The following is a 22,698-nucleotide window of genomic DNA, read 5'->3' as shown; positions in this document are numbered from 1 at the left end:
AATATTTTTTCGAATTCCGTAGATTCATTTCCAATGTGCTCGATAGTCGTGTGAGGCACGAAATCTGTGAATTTTTTTGATAAACAACTTGCAATGCCTGCAATCTAACTTTTCTTTTGATGTTCTCCATCAAGGTTTTGGACGACTTTCATGGTCACGCTTTCAGAAGCCTTATTCCACTTTTTTTTTTAAGTTAGCAAGGGAAGTTACAGCCTTAGCATTTTTGTTTGTTTTGAAGATTTCTTTTTATAAGGGCCCGGCACAGTATCTCTCGATAGGGCGAACTTCCGGACAATTAAGCGGGTTCATGTATTTCTCTACAATATCTACCTTGTTGGCCTTATACCACTCTCATGTCACTTTCGAATAATGACAGGCGGCCAAGTCTAGACAAAATATGTAGGCATCTTGTGCTACTTGATAAAAGGCAACAACCTCTATTGTTAGGCATTCGTCGCGGTAAACTTGGGTATTTATAGGTCCCGTAGTGAAATACGCTTTTGATTTCAGCTCGCATTGAAAAATTGCTTGCCAAATTAAAATTTTCTTTCCAAATTTTTACATAATTGATCGACTTATATTTTAGAGAAACCTTTTTATTTGCCGAGACTGTTATAAATTGTGGGCCAGGTAGAGTATTGTAATCGAATTTATAATAAGTTTCGTCATCCATTATGATACACTGCACTTTTTTAGTAAGAACTCGGTCATAAAGTTTTCTGGTGCGTTTTCGAACAGCAACTGTCTGTTTGTCATCACGTTTGGGCTGTGTTTGTTTGTTGTAGGTCTTCAGATTGCACCTTTTCTTGATATATACGCTGGATCATTCCTATAGAAGTTTTTGCTTTACTAGCAGCATCCCGAATAGACAGAGTAGGTTTTCGAATGAACATTTGAATGACTCTTCTCTGCAATTCCGGGTCGGAAAGGCCTCGCTTTCATCCAGACTTCGGTAGATCTTCTAAGGTAACAGTAGTGCCAAACTTATTAATTAATTTATGTACACCTGCAGGGCTAACATTGTATTGTTAGCAAGCTTCCTCATAGTTAACCCTTTATTTTTGCACCAGTCGTCCAAAATATTTTTTCTCATTTCTTTATTTTTGCACCAGTCGTCCAAAATGTTTTTTCTCATTACTAACTTAATCTTTCCCATTTGATAAAATGTCCAATTTATTTTTAGTTTAAATAGAGTTAAGAAATAGGTTTATATTTCAAGTAAACCCATTTTGTTCTTTGACGCCCGTGAAAAAAAAATGCAGTCGAAAATTTGTCTACTTTCTCTTCGATACGGTCCTTACGTGTAAACGCCGAATACAAATTAAAGTTGATTTCATTTTCGGGCTTTACCCAAAAGGCTTGGGCAATACTCAGGTTACATGTATACCCACCTAGGTAAACTTGATTTTAGAGAGTAAATTATTATCACTGAATCATAAAACATAAGATATAATAATACTTCCCTTTTCATTTCCCCAAGATAAAAATAACCTTTCTCCGAAAATATAACATGTCCCTTTGTGATTGCCACCTTAAAGCTCAACGTTCTGGAAATGTGTTTGCCTGTCTGTAAATGATCTAATTAAGGTATAAAAAGCAAACATTACTGCACAAGGTGGAAATACTCTTATTAGCGCTGTTCGGATCGGATGCGGAGCGTCAAACTGGGACCATAAAGATCTGCTTTGTTATACTTTGCCTCCTAGGGTTGGCACTTGCATTGTCACAAAACAATCATTAATTTATTTTTTATTTCTCATGCTCTGAAAGAGTCATTGTTGTTCTAAAATGTGTGCAGAAAATGATACGTTTCTGTACTAAAGCATTTTAGGTTCCAAGTACGTATTTATTCATTTTTTTACGATAAGCGATTGAAATTTGTGTATACTCGTAAATGGATTTGTTATACAATTTCCATTCTGATATTTGACTCCCCATTGCATACATAACGATACTTATGCCTAAATTGTTAATTGAAAGTACCCTAAAAAAATACTATAAAAATGTATACTTAGTCATGTTTTAAAAAAAACACATGTATTTTACTTTCCCCGTATTCGAAATGAAAAGTAGATAGTTTAACTCGGGTGAAAGGCATAATTTCATCCCTTGGTTAACAATCTACTAATATTTAGTGCATTATAGGAATTATGTAATGAAACAGGTTCCATGTTTGTTATAATAATATAACAATAGTTAAAAGACTGCTAACTCTTCAACTTAACTTTTGCTTTTTTAGGGTTCCGTTCCCAAAGGGTAAAAAGGGGACCCTATTACTAAGACTTCACTGTCCGTCCGTCTTTCTGTCTATCACTAGACTATATCTCATGAACAGTGATAGTTAGACAGTTGAAATTTTCACAGATGATGTACATATTTCTATTGCCGCTACAACAATAAATACTAAAAACAGAATAAAATAAATATTTAAGTGGGGCTCCCATACAACAAACGTGATTTTTTTGCCGTGTTTGCTCGATATTACGGGATAGTACGGAACCCTTCGTGCGCGAGTCTGATTTGCACTTGGCCGGTTTTTGTTATTTTAACTGTCAATTTTTTTTGGTGTATTTGTACTGCCTATCCTGTTCCATATTTGTGTTTTGTACAAGTTTATACATCCATACATACAAAAGAGCAGACAGTTATAAGGCACAATTGTATTTAATTTTTCATAGAAACACATAACACTATTAGCGATTTATTGAAATCACAGAAACTGTGACATCTTACACCTTACAGAAAACCGCAGCCAAATAACACTAGACCCAACTCATATTGTGTTCCTGTCGGTGAGTAAGATTACCAGAGCTCAACGAGGGTGCGGAGTGTGGAGTTGCAGGCGTCTATAGGCTACGGAGACTGCTGTAAGGGTGACTCACGTTAGACCGGGCCGCGTCTGTGCCGGAGTTTCCGGCTCATCGTTTTCTATGGAAAGCATCACGTGATCGCCTGTCATGCTATAGAAAAGTAAGCGCTGGAAGCTCCGGCCCGGACAGGGCCCGGTCTAACGTGAGTCATCCTTTAAGCTGTCGTCAAACACTATAAAAATATCAATGTAAAAAAAAAAGTGGTAAAAGTGGTCTTCTCACAAACATTAACACATTCAGCGCCAAGAACCCGACTATCGGGTACAGTGTTCGTAGCGACTACGCGCTCCATACGGCGAAGACGTGGCTACGCGCTACGCGTAACCCTTAGCACTTAGTGGCAATGAATGTGTTAAAACGTAGCAGCCCTGAACAAGGTTTGCTCATTACTATACCGGGGCTAACAAGCCGCAGTAACAAACCTCATAACCATCCTCAAATATTCCACGTTTATTTGTTCGCTAGAATGGCATCGTTTAGCGACATGGCTTTCTGATATAAGACACAAAAATATTTTGCTTTCTACCTTATTTCTAATGCTAAATAAAACGAACTATAATTAGAATCATACACATTATTATGTTCATATGAATATTTGGTAAATACCTACCTTCATTGTTTTCTTCCTTTTTAGGGTTCCGTACCCAAAGGGTAAAAACGGGACCCTATTACTAAGACTCCGCTGTCCGTCTGTCCGTCCGTCCGTCTATCTGTCACCAGGCTGTATCTCAGGAACCGTGATAGCTATACAGTTAAAATTTTCACAGATGATGTAGTTCTGTTGCCGCTATAACAACAAATAAGATAATAATAAGTTCTAAACTACCCTCCGGCCTGGGGCTCCACAGAAAACCAGCACTGTGGTATTTATTATACCAGAGCATGGTCTAATAAAACATGGTCTTCCATTCCCAGAGTGACACGGGCCTACGTCACAATAACATTGCCACTTTATTTCAACATAACATGTTACATGGGTACATTATACCTATGGTTAATAAGTTAAAATATTTCTTTATAATTTTATAATTTTCATTTATATGTATTTTAGCTTAAATTTTACAATAACACGTCATTTTTAATTACTCGTTCGATTCACGAAAGAAACTTCAGACTTTCGGGTAATTCTGTTTATACTACTGGCAACACAGGATAGCGCTGTGCACATTTGACAATTCGGATCTAGATAACTTCATGCCCTGGCCGTCATCCTTGTCGAACGCGTGTTAATTGTTATTCCCTTCTCGCTCAATGTCAGCAGTCGCAGTGTTTTCCAAACTTTTCACGCCGTAAGCTTGGTAATTAATGTGTAACTGTGAATTAGTTTTTCAAACGTTTGTCTTGTATAGATAAATAAAGTTTAATTTAATACATTCGATTTGTTTTATTTTACTATGTTTCTACACGAATAACTTAAAATTAATGCCGTTAAAATAATTTTCACCGTTGGTTAAAATTCTCCCACATTCCAAAGTTTGAGAACCTGTAAACAGCATGATGGCGTAGGCGCGTGTCAGTTAGGTCATACGCGAATCTCGGAATGGAGTACCAGGCGGAGTATATTATTATACCATGATACCAGAGCATATGCTGAGTGGTGTCCTTTTGTAGCCACTATAGCGGCGCCAAATTTTATTTTAGTAGTTATCTTACTCCTTTTTTCTTTTATTTTTCACTTTGCTGGTGGACTTGTCTATTTTTGTGTAACATTTACTTTAACAAATACCCTGTATCTAGCTTTAAGTGTTTGCTTTAAGTGTGTGAGTAAGTTCTTCTCTCTTTTTTTTGTAACTGAAGTGGCGCTGTATGTAGAAGGTTTTTACAAAATGTCTTTCTTCTTCTTCTTCTTCTTCTTCTTCTTAAATACACTACCGGTACTACATACTACATACTACACATACCGGTCAAAATCATAACCCTCCTTTTGCGTTGCCGTAGTCGGGTAAAAGCAGAATATATTAAATATTTAAGTAGGGCTCCCATAAAATAAACGTGATTTTTTTGCCATTTTTTGGTAATGGTACCCTTCGTGCGCGAGTCCGACTCGTACTTGGCCGGTTTTTGTGGATATTTTTTTATGATCGAGGGCCCTGTTCTGGTTTAAGAAATTGTTACAGTTTTGATCGTGTTTTGATACGACACGCTTTCACTGCCAAACTTTTCGTAGCGCTACGGTCGTAGACGATCCCAGCGTTTTCCCGCTTTGTAGAAATGTCTCGATGAGTATTACGGCGCGATTCGGGAAATGAATTCACTAGATATGAAATAGTAATAGTACATTGTGCAACATGGGGCGTAAGTTGAATATTGGAAACGAGACTAAGTTAAATCGCGACGGCTTGCCGGAGCGATTTATAGACTCGAGTTCGCAATATTATTACGCCCCGAGTTACACACAATGTTTTTCATCACACTTGCGATACAAAAATTAAGTATAAAGACAAAAAACTGTTAATTATGGCACTAGAAACTTCATAACTCCCTAGGGAGAACGCTTTTTCTATAACTCCAGCTAACGGCCTGGCCACGACATTGGTCTAAGGCGATCGGCGGCGGCGACTGGCGGTAAGTCGCAAAAACAATAACCCGGCGACGCATAATGCATGCCACGAGCCTTGTCGCCGAGCGGCAACGCGCGCGGCGTGCACCGGGCGACCGGCGGCGGCGGCGAGCGGGGCGGCGCGCGACTCGAACATTTGTATCGGGCAGCGTGGGCGATGCCACGACTTTAGAGCGGCGCGACGGATCGAGCGGGGCGATGCGGAACAAAACATTTTGTTTTTGACATTGGAAATGTCTTTTCGTTCGCTCCAGTATACGGTCCGATTTCACGAAAAAGTGCGATCCCCTTATATCTCGGAAAGTTGTGAAGATATGATATTAAAAAATAGGCTCAAAAGACGCATAAACACGAGAGCTGTAAGGTGCAAAAATAATTATTCGAGAAAGTCAAAAACAAAAAAAGTTATGGTCGAAATAGTGAAAATAAAATTGTAGGACGGGGATGTGAGGGCGAAGACGAAAAGCCGACGTTAGGTACTTAGCGCGTGTATTATACAAACTTAGAGCTATTACAATGCTGTTAAGTCTTTACTTGCCGAGCAAGACCTAACGAGGTAGGCGCGAGCTAGGCTAGTAAGTTTAACTACGGCACAGACACTAGGATACTTCAACAGAGGTGAAGGTATGTAGCGTGCGGTACCGAAGTCCCTACTTGCATTTCTCCCAAATAATCCTCGGTCGATGTGGGAGGGTCATGTTTCTACGTCGTACAACCGTTAGCGAGATCTATCTCGATCGCGTCGCCATCTATTGGTAGACGTGGAGTTATATCGTGCAGCGGCTGCGCTGCACCGCGAGTTGTGTACATTGCGGTACCAGTAGCGCCATCTGTTGGCGGGTAGTGGTAGTAGTGTTACAACTCTCCCCCTATGTCCATGCAGTCGTCCCGACAAATAGGACATGAATCGTTCTGGTCTAGTTGTAGATTGATGTTGGAGGTAAGAGTGTGTCGTCAAGGTAAATCTGGTACGCTTCTCGAACGGGTGCGCAGTTTCACGCAAACGTGTTCCTAAATCTGCCCACGAGGTCACGTCGTTCTTGACTCCCAACCATCTAACTTCAGCTTCACCTTTGAGTAAAAGAGGTAGTTCACTCAAGCCTGTCACATCACCTATGTCTGCATCTTTTTCGCCACTATATGTGTACTTGCAGTTAATGAAAGAGCTCCTGTTTGGTTGTGGTGCAACTGGCATCCTCTCCAAAAGTTGCGTGAACTGCTCTGGCGATAGCATCTTGATGCGTGGTCGTTTGATAGTGGTAACACGGCCGAAACGCGTAACGTAAGTAGGACTTTTTATCTTCGAAGATTCACCCCTTCCGGTCATTAAAGTATTGCAGGTCGATCGTCTCGCGTAGCAACGTTCCTAGCAGGCCCGTGACGTCACGGATCCCGGAGCGGTCGTAGCACGCTGATGACGTCACGCGTCTCGTAGCAATTCGTAGCGCTGATGACGTCACGTAGACGAGCCTCACAGAGGGCGCCACTGTAGGACGGGGATGTGAGGGCGAAGACGAAAAGCCGACGTTAGGTACTTAGCGCGTGTATTATACAAACTTAGAGCTATTACAATGCTGTTAAGTCTTTACTTGCCGAGCAAGACCTAACGAGGTAGGCGCGAGCTAGGCTAGTAAGTTTAACTACGGCACAGACACTAGGATACTTCAACAGAGGTGAAGGTATGTAGCGTGCGGTACCGAAGTCCCTACTTGCATTTCTCCCAAATAATCCTCGGTCGATGTGGGAGGGTCATGTTTCTACGTCGTACAACCGTTAGCGAGATCTATCTCGATCGCGTCGCCATCTATTGGTAGACGTGGAGTTATATCGTGCAGCGGCTGCGCTGCACCGCGAGTTGTGTACATTGCGGTACCAGTAGCGCCATCTGTTGGCGGGTAGTGGTAGTAGTGTTACAAAATTCAATTTTTTCCGAATTTTTGATTTTGGTGCTCGATAATTTGGAAACGAAGAATGATATCAAAAATTTGAGAAAAACGGCTCTGGACAATTTAGTCAGCTACAATTTGAGCCTAAAACAAAGACGATCGGGTTAAGGGTTTGCCCTGTAGCCTAACCTTAAAATAGTCAAAAAGTCAGAACGACGATTTTTCACAGGACATTTATGACTTCATGTTTCGTTTGTTATGAATTATCGGGATTATGACGGCAGAATAACACTTGCACTGCGTGGGCTGCAGATTTTTCTTGGTCTAACTCTATCTATCCTGTTTGAGACGGGCGTAGATAACGCACTATTCGACAATCTATGCATTATTGTGGTGGTGGAAATAGAAATAGAGGCAGAGGCAGAGGCAGAGGCAGAGGCAGAGGCAGAGGCAGAGGCAGAGGCAGAGGCAGAGGCAGAGGCAGAGGCAGAGGCAGAGGCAGAGGCAGAGGCAGAGGCAGAGGCAGAGGCAGAGGCAGAGGCAGAGGCAGAGGCAGAGGCAGAGGCAGAGGCAGAGGCAGAGGCAGAGGCAGAGGCAGAGGCAGAGGCAGAGGCAGAGGCAGAGGCAGAGGCAGAGGCAGAGGCAGAGGCAGAGGCAGAGGCAGAGGCAGAGGCAGAGGCAGAGGCAGAGGCAGAGGCAGAGGCAGAGGCAGAGGGAGAGGGAGAGGGAGAGGGAGAGGGAGAGGGAGAGGGAGAGGGAGAGGGAGAGGGAGAGGGAGAGGGAGAGGGAGAGGGAGAGGGAGAGGGAGAGGGAGAGGGAGAGGGAGAGGGAGAGGGAGAGGGAGAGGGAGAGGGAGAGGGAGAGGGAGAGGGAGAGGGAGAGGGAGAGGAGAGGGAGAGGGAGAGGGAGAGGGAGAGGGAGAGGGAGAGGGAGAGGGAGAGGGAGAGGGAGAGGGAGAGGGAGAGGGAGAGGGAGAGGGAGAGGGAGAGGGAGAGGGAGAGGGAGAGGGAGAGGGAGAGGGAGAGGGAGAGGGAGAGGGAGAGGGAGAGGGAGAGGGAGAGGGAGAGGGAGAGGGAGAGGGAGAGGGAGAGGGAGAGGGAGAGGGAGAGGGAGAGGGAGAGGGAGAGGGAGAGGGAGAGGGAGAGGGAGAGGAGAGTGAGGGAGAGGGAGAGGGAGAGGGAGAGGGAGAGGGAGAGGGAGAGGGAGAGGGAGAGGGAGAGGGAGAGGGAGAGGGAGAGGGAGAGGGAGAGGGAGAGGGAGAGGGAGAGGGAGAGGGAGAGGGAGAGGGAGAGGGAGAGGGAGAGGGAGAGGGAGAGGGAGAGGGAGAGGGAGAGGGAGAGGGAGAGGGAGAGGGAGAGGGAGAGGGAGAGGGAGAGGGAGAGGGAGAGGGAGAGGGAGAGGGAGAGGGAGAGGGAGAGGGAGAGGGAGAGGGAGAGGGAGAGGGAGAGGGAGAGGGAGAGGGAGAGGGAGAGGGAGAGGGAGAGGGAGAGGGAGAGGGAGAGGGAGAGGGAGAGGGAGAGGGAGAGGGAGAGGGAGAGGGAGAGGGAGAGGGAGAGGGAGAGGGTAGTACCTATTGGAACTCAGGTTTGGTGCAACATAGACAAACGCTGTTATGGTCATCTCTCGTCGCGTCAAACTGCTGTCAAGAAAATTTCATATCTTGTAGCAAATGGGCCGCTGCCGATCACCACTTCTCGAGTTGACTACGGATTTGCCGTGTAATAAATAATTTTCTTGTACTTTGAACATTAATATATCCTGCTTATTAATCGAAAAATTAAATATGTACCTATACTTATGCGCCACGGCGACAATTATTCAAACTTGGATACGCGTGTGGAAATTTTGCAATTTGTTTGTTCACATGCGTTATGTCCAGGATACTTGTGTTAGTCTAAGAATAAAATAATTATCATTCAACGTTGTAGTTTTATTTTGTAACTTTTTCCTTATCCAGACTTTCTCGTCGCTCAGCTACAATATTTTTTCGAATTCCGTAGATTCATTTCCAATGTGCTCGATAGTCGTGTGAGGCACGAAATCTGTGAATTTTTTTTTCGAGCGACATGGACACGGAAGCGTTTATTATTGAAATTTTAAATGTACTTTCGCGTATTTAAGTATGTTGTGCAGTCTCCACACTCATTCTTGTGTACTCGTTTTTTTCTGGATGCTTTCTATACACAATATATAAAATACTAAACTAGATGTAAATAAATTTGTCGTCATGTAGTTAGCCCATGCACCCATTGACAAACAATTACATATATTCTAGGCACTGATGTGGCACTTTTGAAAAAAAAACATGTTTTTAAATACGTCTACGTCCCAACCGCTCCTAGTCGCTGCCGCCGCTACTGAAAGTACGTGGCATGCCTGGCGGTCGCTCGCGTTTGCCGCGCCGCCAGACGCCTCGCCAGTCGCCTTAGACCAATGTCGTGGACAGGCCGTAAACCTGCGTGCAATTCTACATTTACTGAGCGAGTGTGATGAAAAGATATGTGACGTTCCACGGCAAAAGGTACCTTATGGCGGCTGGCGCTTACGCTATTATTATAATATTTTTGTACAAAGCAAAATATTATTTTACCTCAGTTTTAAATAAATAAATAATCTCCTGCTTATGTAAAGTTCTATTTTTTTTATTAGTAGGTACACATATCTGGGAGACCGAGCTTTTCTCGGAAAACATAATATATAAAAGATAAGACTTAGCTAGATCGCCCCCGGCGAAAACCCCTATATAGCAAATTTCATCGAAATCGTTGGAGCCGTTTCCGAGATCTCCGAAATATAATTATAAATAAACAAGAATTGCTCGTTTAAAGTTATTAGATATTACAGAGACCGGAAAATGGCAATATATTCGTCATTGAAAACGACAATGTTTTTTTAATTTAGTTAGAGTCCCACACGCGGTCAAATTACCCAAGAATAAAATGATAATAGCGCAGTTAACACTAACACCGAATATTATTAATTTGATATTTTTCGTCACTTGATTTCCACGGAGATGACGTTAATTTAAATAAGTTTTTGGCATAAATTTCATGTTTGGTACAAGCTTTTATCGCTGACTGTTCTATTCTTTTCACAACTAACGGCGCGATTCGGGAAATGAATTAGAGATTCACTAGATATGAAATAGTAAAGGTATGTGACGTTCCAAGGCAAAAGGTACCATTGCCCCGGCTGAATATTGGAGCGGCGTTGATAATAGCGTAAGCGCCAGCCGCCATAAGGTACCTTTTGCCGTGGAACGTCACATAATCTTTACTACTTCATATCTAGTGAATTCATTATCCGAATCGCGCCGTAATACTCATCGAGACATTTCTACAAAGCGGGAAAGCGCTGGGATCGTCTACGACCGTAGCGCTACGAAAAGTTTGGCAGTGAAAGCGTGTCGTATCAAAACACGATCAAAACTGTAACAATTTCTTAAACCAGAACAGAGCCCTCGATCACAAAAAAATATCTACAAAAACCGGCCAAGTACGAGTCGGACTCGCGCACGAAGGGTTCCGTACCATTACCAAAAAACGGCAAAAAAATCACGTTTGTTGTATGGGAGCCCCACTTAAATATTTATTATATTCTGTTTTTAGTATTTGTTGTTATAGCGGCAACAGAAATACATCATCTGTGAAAATTTCAACTGTGTAGCTATCACGGTTCCTGAGATACAGCCTGGTGACAGACAGACGGACGGACGGACGGACGGACGGACAGCGGAGTCTTAGTAATAGGGTCCCGTTTTTACCCTTTGGGTACGGAACCCTAAAAAGGAAGAAAACAATGGAGGTAGGTATTTACCAAATATTCATATTATGAACATAATGTGTATGATTCTAATTAATGCAAAGCATTCTCCTGCTTCCAATAATATTACCTAACTAAATATCAGTGTGATTAATGATATCGATGCCGATATATATTACAAGCTTCTTATCTCTGCTCGAGCACGCGTCATGAACGCCACATATGTGTATAAGTACTATGCTATGCATATATGCACTATGCTATATGTATTTCATAGACTTAATGAACGTAACGTTAACAACATTGTATTCTATACGATATCTGCCATTATCAATACCTTATGCCTTTAAACGAGCTATTCTTGTTTATTTACTTATATATACAATTTCGGGGATCTCGGAAACTGCTCTAACGATTTCGACGAAATTTGGGAGACCGAGCTTTACTTTGCTTTCCCAGAGATAAGACCTTATGGGGGTTTTCGGGGGCGATAAATTGATCTAACTAGGTCTTATCTCTGGGAAAGCAAAGTAAAGCTCGATCTCCCAGATATTGTTTATTGTAAGACGTCTTAAGACTATTGATAGAATGATTATTGCTCCAATATGACATTTTGTAGCTTGGAGCTTGGGATAAAATGTTGAGCTTATATTCTAGGTAAAAGATATTAGGGATTATTAGGAAAGGCGGCTGCTATAGTTCGTTTTTTTAGCATTAGAAAAAGACTACGCGATCTTGAGGCATCTTTTAATTGGAAAACGTTTTTTAAAAATCAGTGACTATTATTTATGAAAGCTCTTCTTCCTCGCGTTATCCCGGCATTTGGCCACGGCTCATGAGAGCCTGGGGTCCGCTTAGCAACTAATCCCAAGAATTGACGTGGCACTAGTTTTTACGGAAGCGACTGCCATCTGACCTTCCAACCCAGGGGGGAAACTAGACCTTATTGGGATTAGCCCGGTTCCCTCACGATGTTTTCCTTCACCGAAAAGCGACTGGTAAATATCAACCGATATTTCGTACATAGGTTCTGAAAAACTCATTGGTACGAGCCGGGGTTTGAACCCGCGACCTCCAGATTGAAAGTCGCACGCTCTTACCGCTAGCTCTTATTATTTATGAAAGCAAAGAATGTAAATACCTGCTCGTATATGATTCATAATTCTTACATATTTGCCGTGTCTTATTTTTCAAAAGTGTTTTTTAATCAAATGACACATCAAGATTGTTTATACCCCTTTTCTAATGCTAAAAAAACGAAGTATAACAGAGCTGCCCTACGAGCCCATAGGCACCCACAAAACCAGAGATGCTGTTGCCTGCCTTTAACACATTCACTGCCAAGAACACGTATACATTGTGTGTTCATTTTTTATTGGAAACGGGGCACCCGGCACCGAAAGTGTTAAGATGGGAGTAAGGCCACAGAATAACTAATAGTACTAACCGTACAGAAAATTCACTCCTTCACAAAAGTCAGATTTAGGTATAAAATTATAACTATACTCGCCGCCTGCAACGAAATTGAAACTTATAACCGCGCACGAACCGTGAATCTTCTTTGCGCGAGCGCCACGTGACACGACTATCGTGCGAGCCGCGCGGCCTGTACTGCCATACGCCTGCCCTGCCCGGGAGGTGCGCCGGCCAAATGTTCCTAAACTGCGTAGTGACACCCTCCCGGTAAGGCCAATGCGGCCAATTCCATCAACAAGCCTGTTTTTCTAAAACAGTACACAATTGGTAAATTCCTCAACAAAGCAGCGTTCCAGCAAGCTTCCCACAACTATCACCATTAAAACCCTTGAAAAAAAGAGTCACTGGAGATTAGTTGAATGCTGTAGTGTCAGCTAATTTCGAGTAATAATTCAAATACAGAGTTATATTTGCTGCTAATAAGACGAAACAGGAGCTGAGTTTTAAATATTTTAGGTAAATATACCCGTCTCGCTAACGGAAGCGGCACTTAAAAGTAGTGCGATAAGGACAAGGCGAAAAATCCTGCGTAAAAATCTCAAAAATCAAGGTTTCGTACTCCTCTGTTTCCTCCTCCAAAACTTAACCAATCGTAACCAAATTTGGAAATCTAAATGATTATGAAATTATCTGTGTCGGACCGTTTTGCTTTTTTGGCTAATTGATATCACGATATCAGTTTTGAATGCCACGCCTCTCATTGCGGCATAGTCAATTAGGTCATTTTGGCAATTTTTGAAGGGCTCTAGCGCCTTAAAAAACAAAAATATCAAAAAAAGCAAAACGGTCCGACACAGATCTGATATTGACAATATTAATCTGTGTTGAAAAAATCATTGCTCTAGCTTCAAAAACCACGGAGGAAAACGAGGACTACGTTTGTATGGAGAAATGACCACTCCCTTTGGCCAAAAGACGAATAAAGTCTAAGGAAAAAACGTGCCTCGGAATTGAAGCAAAAGTCATTCTCGAATAGATGGCGCACACACCTTTAGCCTATCCTCGGCTAGATGGCGTGACGACACCGTTTCATATTTAACCATTTTAACACATAGATATCAGTGAATGAACATGGATCAAAATGATATAAAAATAATAAAATCATTTATCCATATATATACATTTTTTGATAACTTTATACGTTTTAATTTTGAGTTTTAGTCGTGTGTCGATAGATGGCAGTAAATTTACAGTGACTACAATATTTACAATGACAGGACCCCTCTATACTATCTATTCTTTTTGCTTTGGCTCATAAGGCTGCCATGTCACCAAATTTTCAATGTAACGAGCTGTCAAACCCATATGCAATTGCGTCCTTTGATATTAATCCGACCATTACTAATTAGAAACGGTTAACACCTATTGATTGATGACGTCACGTTAATAAATGAGCTAGATTACCTACTAGATGACGCATATTAATTATGATAAAACATGTTCGAATTTGTGGCCAGTGGCTAACTCTGCAATGACAAAAAGTTTGACGTTTATAACGACATTCCCTCGCTTTGTTCTATTCTAATATTTGGTACAAATTTAGCTAAGACGGAGCGTCCGTCTTGCCGGCCGCGATGCCGTTAAAGTATCTCGCGCGTAAATTATACCCATGCATTAACGCTTACCTATAGGTAACAAACCATTGTGTTGGTTCTATAATATTGTATTTTCAAGTTTTAAAATGCAGTGATTTCAGCTTCTTCTCCGAACGCAGCTCACTGAGCACTTAGCGGCTCATTTACAATGTCAGCTCATTTACGGCCACCCACACTAGCGTCTCCTGAGCGTCCGCGTGCGTCTACTCTATGGCTGCTACTCGACGCAACGTTGGTGCAACTGCGGAGCGACGCCATTTTCTATAGCGCTGACTAGACGCCGGCGCTCAAAAGACGCTAGCGTGGGGTCTCTCTAAGAAGCCGAGAAATGGGGTGAATTGTAACTCTAAATAAACAACTGTAAATAAAGGCTTAGTAACTATTAGATTGCCTAATATGTCTGTGGTGAAGAGAAGATTTCATATAATAAATTGTTTATAAACAGAAACAGTAGGGTGACTGCTATAGTTATTGGCCACTACTTAGTAATTGGCCACTCTTAACAATAAGGCTTCAGTTGGCTTATTTCTTTCTGATTTGTTAGGAGTGGCCAATTACTATGTAGTGGCCAATAACTATAGCAGTCACCCTATTTTGTTTCGCGATTCCAAATCTATAGGAGGTAGGAAGTGATCTGTGTATAACGGTGTGACGTCATGTTTCACTGCTTATCTGACAATCGCAGACGGCTGTAAATTAACCCTAAAGGTGACGTTCGGATATCAACTGAAACTGCATTCCTGTTGTGATATTACTATGGCGGCTATGGAACTGCCGTGTCACGCCCAACTCCGTTAACTCCAGTTACATGAGTTACGGATAACCAGTCTAAGTCGTCTTAAAAACCATTAAATATATATCTTCTAAAAGATTTTTTTTTTAATCTTCATTATTTACTGAGAAAATCATATGACTAACTCATGTAACTTAATTTTTTTGCCGACTTAGTTAACTTGAGTTGCATGATATACCTATGCATGACTGATAACCATAATATCACCATCGTTTTTTAAGTTACCGGAGTTAGGCATGACTGGCCGAGCGCTTGGTTTATACGACAACAATATTATTTCGCTTGATTATGAAAAAAATGACACGTTTTATCTAGTACATATTATCCTTTCAGCTTAACGCAGGTATTGGTTTTATTATCTAGGTACCTACTCCAACACGACAGTTAAAGAATGACGCGACAGTAATGCAGCTGCAGTGGCTATCCATATGTCACCTTTAGAGGACATTCGATATTTTACCCAGCGACATGACGATGGTATATGACCATTCTAAGAAAAAATGTAACTTTCGCGAAAAAAATGTTATGGCTAAATCGAAGTTATAAAAAGTTAAAATGGACGATGTTCTTAATTTTGTATGCGAGTTGAGGCGACTAAAATTACATTTCGTACAATATTTAGATAGATTAAGCTTAGAAATCGAAAAGCACGTCACGTATCGAACGTGCCTAACTTTACTTAGATTAAGACCACATTTCTAATAAGTCAAGTGGAGTATCATATTAAAGAGCTTTTTTAAGTTAAAAAAAAGGTTGATTCGGTGTTCAATATTTTTCCAGTAGACACTGATTCTGCAATAATATGTATTTCAGCGAAACTATAAAACTTCATTGTAAGCTACAACACACATCTGCCAATCAACTGCCTTCCTAACTTACCCCCTTTTTACTTCCCTAAACCGTTAAGAACATAAATCTTTTCCCTCCAAACATTTTTTTCACTTGTCGAACCCCTGGGCCTTCTAACTTAAAACTAGTAACTATTCGCTATCCTTCACTAAAGTATGAAAGTAAAAGAGATAGTAATGTCGAAACGCGGCTAGGGATCGATAAGTCGAAAATAGGGTTCTCCCAAAAGGACGTGGCCATCATACTAAAGTTAGCCGGTCATTAAAATCAACTTTGCTGATGTAGTTCAAATCCCTGTGGATTTACTTGGGAGAAGTTTGTTTATTATGTCTGCCGTTGCTTTTAGTTTCTGGGGGCATTATTTCTTTGGGTAGGTAGATCTTGGATATCTACAATCGTATATTCGCAGTAATACCTTGCACAACGAAGCGCGCAAAAATGATATGACAGGATCTTAAGACTAGATGCCTCAAACATAGTAAATATGCGGTTTGTTGCTTTTTTTACGAAATAATCTATAATGTAGTGTACCTAAATACAGTAGTGTAAACAAAAAGTACAAAGGGATTAACCATTTTATAAACTAAACCCTTAAATGCATGATTTTTTTCTTTTTGCCCGAAATTAATATATGTATCACATAATTATTTGCCAATTCTAGGAAAAATAGTAAAAAAAAATATAACTTCGATTTTCACTGCGAAATCAGTCAGAAGTTGAATTGGCTAAATCATATTTATGTAAATATGTAATTTTCAGTAATAGATATATAATTTTTTTTACTACCATTAGAAAGGTACACTATTTGTGATATACCTATGATAAAGTTTTTAAATATAAAATAATTACAAACCCCGAAAACAACGTTCAAAATCACATACTAAAAACTATCAACTTCTGGAATTTTCCAAGCTTTCCGACTTTTCGTCTTAAAACAAATGTAATTTTTATAAATTAAAAATATTGCGTAAATTTAACCCTTAAATCATCACTCTACTATTTGACGTTTGGTATAAAGGTGCGTTCAAGAACGTAAGCCTTTTGTTTTATCTGTGAGCTGTCTAATGCTTTGTAGACATTTGGCAACACTATGCATTTAAGGGTTAAGCACTAAACCTAAATATCATCATTGGCCTTTACATCCTTTTCAGATGTTTATTACAGCTGCTGTGTATTCCGAGAGTCGGTTTTCTTGTGACTGAACAAACCGATGCGGGTCTGCACTGCTTCCCACAACGGTCACAAGTAAATTTGGCGTTAGCTGGAGGTGCCGGTTGTTGTCTCTTTAGACGAAGCTCCTTAAATTTTTCAAACCACTGATCGTCGTTATTTGTTCTAACTTTGCGTAGTAAGTGACGCCAATCCAGTCTGTCCATTGCCAGGAGTTCCCAGTTTTTTGGCTCAATTCCAAAGTCCTTCATGTCACGCTTGCACCTTGAAACCTAAATATATTCTAAGTTAAACCCGCCCTGGGCTGTTCCCGACGCAAAAGTGCCCATCACGGTCGATGGATCGCCGCGTTGGATTACGATGGACGGCTTTGTGTGAAATATCAAGGCGTATGACAGTTATCAAATCAATACATAGGAGTTTTGGCCGGAGGATGTCAAAGTTTTTAATTTCATAGGTAGGTACATACTTATTTTGTCCCAAATTGGTATTTTGTGTTTATTCCGCCTAGAAAAAGACCAAACCAGCCAAATAGTATCCATATATAACAAAATACAACAACAAATCAACTCAACAACATATTTTTTAAATTCTAACGCCGCGCCTCGTCAACCCGAAACATCTTCAAGCCAAACTTGTTAAACCAATAATCCTTACTTTGGAAGAAATAATCATATTCCTGTGCTTGTTTAAATTACCATCTTTATCTGTAGGCGGACTCGGGCACGCGAATTTTGATTAGACCTTCAAAGGTTTCTGCTACATTTATTCGGGAACTTAGTTCTGGATTGAGTTTGGAAGTTTTATTTGACCCCTTACCATGATTCCTTTGTAATGGCTGTGTGGCGGTTGATTTGTAACACGTCAAAATATTATGAAACATTGTCCACGACTGTTCATATTTTTATGACCGCAATCGTCATTAGCCACACACGTCCATGTTAGTTCATTGAATAATAAACAATCAATTTTAGACCTTAAAAGAATGGGAGAAATGCAAAAAAAAATCCCCGAGATAGGTAACTTCTCAATCTTGAAGTTTAACTGGAAATTTCAACTCTAGCATAGAGAAAAAAATACATAGAGTGCTCACTCCATACATCAGTTTTAGTACCAAAACGACTATTATTTTCGTAGTCGACATCAGCATCGAGTAGCGGAATTATCAGTACTGCTACTTGACAATAGACGTTCCGACGACCGAAAAATCTAATGCTCAACAATTTTCAGCTAATATTATAACCGGATTAACCTGAACTCTATTTTCAACTCCTTCTGCTTATAAGTTATAATATTAGTTGTAAATTGTTGTTCAATACAATTTTCGTGAGTCGCGACACTCGAGAATTCTAGTATCAAGTAGCGGTACTGATAATTCCGCTACTCGATGCTAGATGTCGACTGCGAAAATAATAGTCGTTTTGGTACCAAAACTGATGTATGGAGCACTCTAATCTTACTTTATTTCTCTATGACTCCAAAGAATTTGATTTTTGTATCTATTGTCACAGTGACAATGACAATCGATACAAAAATCGCTACAGATCTCATACTTTTTTTCACTGTAACAAGGTACGAAGTTGAACAGAAATCAAATTCTTTCACCATACCATTAGTAGGGGACCCGTTAGTAAGTTCACAGGCGAGCTCGGGGACAAATCGCGACTCTCCCAGGAGAGGTACGTGACGCATTTAGATCTTACGGGAATCGACAGACTTGTAGTTACAAATTATTGGTGTAACAGAGAATAGGACAATGACCGAGGTTATACGGCAAAAGGCATTGACATGTATCTAAGGACGGGACGGTACGGGCAATAAGAATGGGGCCAGTACGGCGATGTGCCGCACATGAGTCCGAGCCAATCATGCAGTTTATCGCCACAAAGCGATTGGTTGATGAGTTTGCATCACTAAAATTAAAAATGAGGTTGACTGTTTTTTTTTACAACTTACGTAAAATACCTAAAACACAAGACAATCATACTAATGTAAAAAGTGCAACTATAGGTACTTTTACAACCACCCTGATTCTACGAAATCGCCACTATGGCACACCAAAGCAACGGTCAGCGAAGCCTAAAACAATGGCGAGTTTTAACCCAGGTATAACAAAGAGGTTCGTTAGGCAAACGGCCGAGTTGCGGCAATTTTCGGATTTGGAATCTGTTAAAAACCGGTGGGAACCGGATCTCACGCGTTTTCTGGCGGCGACTGCGATTGCAGTTTTAGTTTTATTTTGGACGTTTTGATTCGAGCCTTTTGGCAGTTTGCGGTGGAGGTGGAGTGGGCTGGTTCCGTATGGGCGAGGAAGTCAAAACCGTCTTATATTCACAATAATTATATTTAATCAAAAGCACAATTAGCACATATTTTAAGTGGTAATATGAAGTGTATGTTTTCCCGTTTACATGGTAAAAGCATCCAAAATAGAAGCTCTAGAGCATAGAGCACAGAGGAATGTAAAAACCGGGCAAGTGCGAGTCGGACTCGCGCACGAAGGGTTCCGTACCATAATGCAAAAAAAAAAAAAAAAAAAGCAAAAAAAAACGGTCACCCATCCAAATACTGACCACTCCCGACGTTGCTTAACTTTGGTCAAAAATCACGTTTGTTGTATGGGAGCCCCATTTAAATCTTTATTTTATTCTGTTTTTAGTATTTGTTGTTATAGCGGCAACAGAAATACATCATCTGTGAAAATTTCAACTAGCTATCACGGTTCGTGAGATACAGCCTGGTGACAGACGGACGGACGGACGGACGGACGGACGGACGGACGGACGGACAGCGAAGTCTTAGTAATAGGGTCCCGTTTTACCCTTTGGGTACGGAACCCTAAAAAGGAATTAATAGAGTTTCGTTCTGTTGGACTTGCCAACAGTCTCCATCGAGCCCTGTTATAAATTTTCCTGGTTGTCTTCCAAGCAGAAAATCAGCTTTTTTGAACACGCTTAATAGGACTAAAAGCTTGATGTAAATTTCAGCCAAATCTTGCTACTCTCAAAGAGACGCAATAAAAAAACTCACAGAAAGTTGCGTGCCAAAAACACTGCAGGATATTTTGATTCTAATAGGTATGTTTGATTACTTATACTAGGATCGTTAAGTGATGAATCTAATCTAATGAGTCATGTGACGAGAAAGGTATTACGAATTAATGTAGAGGGAATTAACGGGAGAGGAAAACCGAGGAAAATGTGGATGGACTGTGTGAGAGATGATATGAAACGAACGCAAGTGAATGATGACATATGAGGGGCAAGCACTGACCAACCCCTTTTCTGAAGGCGGTTTTCTGTGCGGGCAAGAGAGAGGTATTGGAAGAAACCCGCCGACCCCAAATGAATGGGATAAGGGCAAGCGCATGATGATGAAGTGATGAATCTAATCGTGTTTTTAAAACGTATGAACACACGTTATACAAGTGCGCTCTAGATGCACTGCATCGGAGTTTGAATGCCTTCTAATAAAAACCTAAAGCAGTCGGTCATATTTAGCCCCTATTGTTTGTATCCATAGATACCTACTCAGTTTTAGTTTAAATATGTGCAGAAAGAGAAGAGTCATAGCCTTGTATTCCGCCACTCTTCTCTTTCTACACAGACTCTAAGTATTAAATTTAAATGTTTAAATACTTCTTATGCATTATGCCAAAAAAAAAACATTTTATACCAAAAAAACCTTGCATCATTTTGGAAAAGAGCTGATACTCTTCAAACTGCTGGATCGTTTTTTTATAAACATAGCTAAAAACCACTGCAAGGAAACTCGTTTTCACATTAAAAAAAACCGCATCAAATTCGGTCCATCCGTTTGAGAGCCACGATGCCACAGACAGACACACATTGGCGTCAAACACCCTTCTTTTTTTCTTCGGGGGTTAAAAAAAACCGGCCAAGTGAGAGTCGGACTCGCGCACGAAGGGTTCCGTACCATTACGCAAAAATCGACGAAAAATCATGTTTGTTGTATGGGAGTCCCACTTAAATATTTTTTATATTATATTCTGTTTTTAGTACTTGTTGTTAGAGCGGCAACAGAAATACATCATCTGTGAAAATTTCAACTGCCTAGCTATATATCACGAATCATGAGATACAGCATGAGACAGACGGACAGTGGACTAGTCTTAGTAATAGGGTCCCGTTTTACCCTTTGGGTACGGAACCCTAAAAATGGTTACTTCAGTATTAAATTACAGTTGTTGTCTCTAACACTGTTTCATGACCTTTAAGGTCAACGCAAAAGTAAAGGTTGATCTGTGATTTATTAGCGCAAAGTTCGACATACAAAGGTGCAAAGTTGGGCCGAGTTAACAAGTGGCGCGGGTTCCGCAGGTAAACCACGACGGCACCCTTATAATTCCAGTGACCTCCGTAGTTGGGATTAAATGGCGTCTCAGTTTGAGTAAAGTTAGATCTTCTGCGGGTTGGTAATTGATGGCGGGACCGTTAAAAACAGGGGGCCCGATTCGGATTTTGAAATAGACATCTATTAGACATCTTTTAGACATTACCAAGATACGATAACGATATGTTTAAGATCTAACCTGTCAAATTTGACATTTGCGCGATTCTGGAGGTACTGTTGAACGATTTCCACAGGATATGACTTAGAGATCCAATTCACATCTAATAGATATCTTACTCTATCTAACGTAAAAGTGACATTGGTTGCCCGAATTGCGCTGCAAAAGAGAACTAGTTGATATCTAAACTATAACGTATCTAGAATGGATCTAGTACGTGTCGTCTCTTGAAGTTCGAATACGACAGAGGGGCGTATTCTGATTCTAATGACAGTTTATTAACTTGATCTGGATTTGTTATGGATGTGATATATCAGTGTCAAAAGTGACGTTTTTTATTAAAGAAATGTGACTTTTGGCAATCAATCCAGATCAAATTCATAACCTCTTATTGCAATCAGATGGCCTACCGCGAAAACCGATATTCCCAAATTGCGGGGATCTTTCTCTTTTACTCCAATGAGGGCGTAACTAGAGTGACAGAGAAAGATGGCCGCAATTTGCGAAGCCCAGAAAACGCCTCCAGAGTCCTGATATGAATGATATGAATTTTCGGAGCGTGCCGACCTGTCATAGTGAGTTCTAACTTATCGAATGCCGGTATCCGAATATCGATATTTATATACCGACTTAGTTCAATAAAATTTAATAAATCCTATACACATATCTTAAGAGGAAAGGGGATGACGTCACGTGACCGCTTCTCCATACAAACGTAGTCCCCATTTTCCTCTACCTACGCAACAAATACAAAACCAAATTACCATAGTATCCAACGATTCCCTTAATGAGGTTAAATATTTCTAGCTGTAGAGGTTTTTGGCTTTCAAAGGAAAGGTACTTATAGCGTTTTTTTTTTCATGTTAGCGAAGGTTTGACCTTATCGAGGCTAGTTACCGAGGTTCCACTGTATCATATAAATGATCTAAATAAGTAAGATATAAAATGTCAGAGCAATCATCCAATTTAACAATTAGCTGACTCACATGAAGGATTTGTCCACTTACTGGTATCCTTTATTTAAGGACTAAGTACTAAATTACTGGCTAGCTCCCCTTTATTTGTCAATGGACCAATAAGCCTAGTATATATTATTTGGGCTATGCAATGAAATGAGTTAAGGGCTCCACTTATCTTTTAGGCTCACCGCACGCTAGCGTCTTTTGAGCGTCGTCGTCTAGTCAACTCTATGGCTGCTCTACGCAG

The sequence above is a fragment of the Cydia splendana genome, chromosome 17 (genome assembly GCF_910591565.1).
Source record: "Cydia splendana chromosome 17, ilCydSple1.2, whole genome shotgun sequence".
NCBI classification, from domain to species: domain Eukaryota; kingdom Metazoa; phylum Arthropoda; class Insecta; order Lepidoptera; family Tortricidae; genus Cydia; species Cydia splendana.
Note: the sequence above shows the minus strand (reverse complement) of the source record.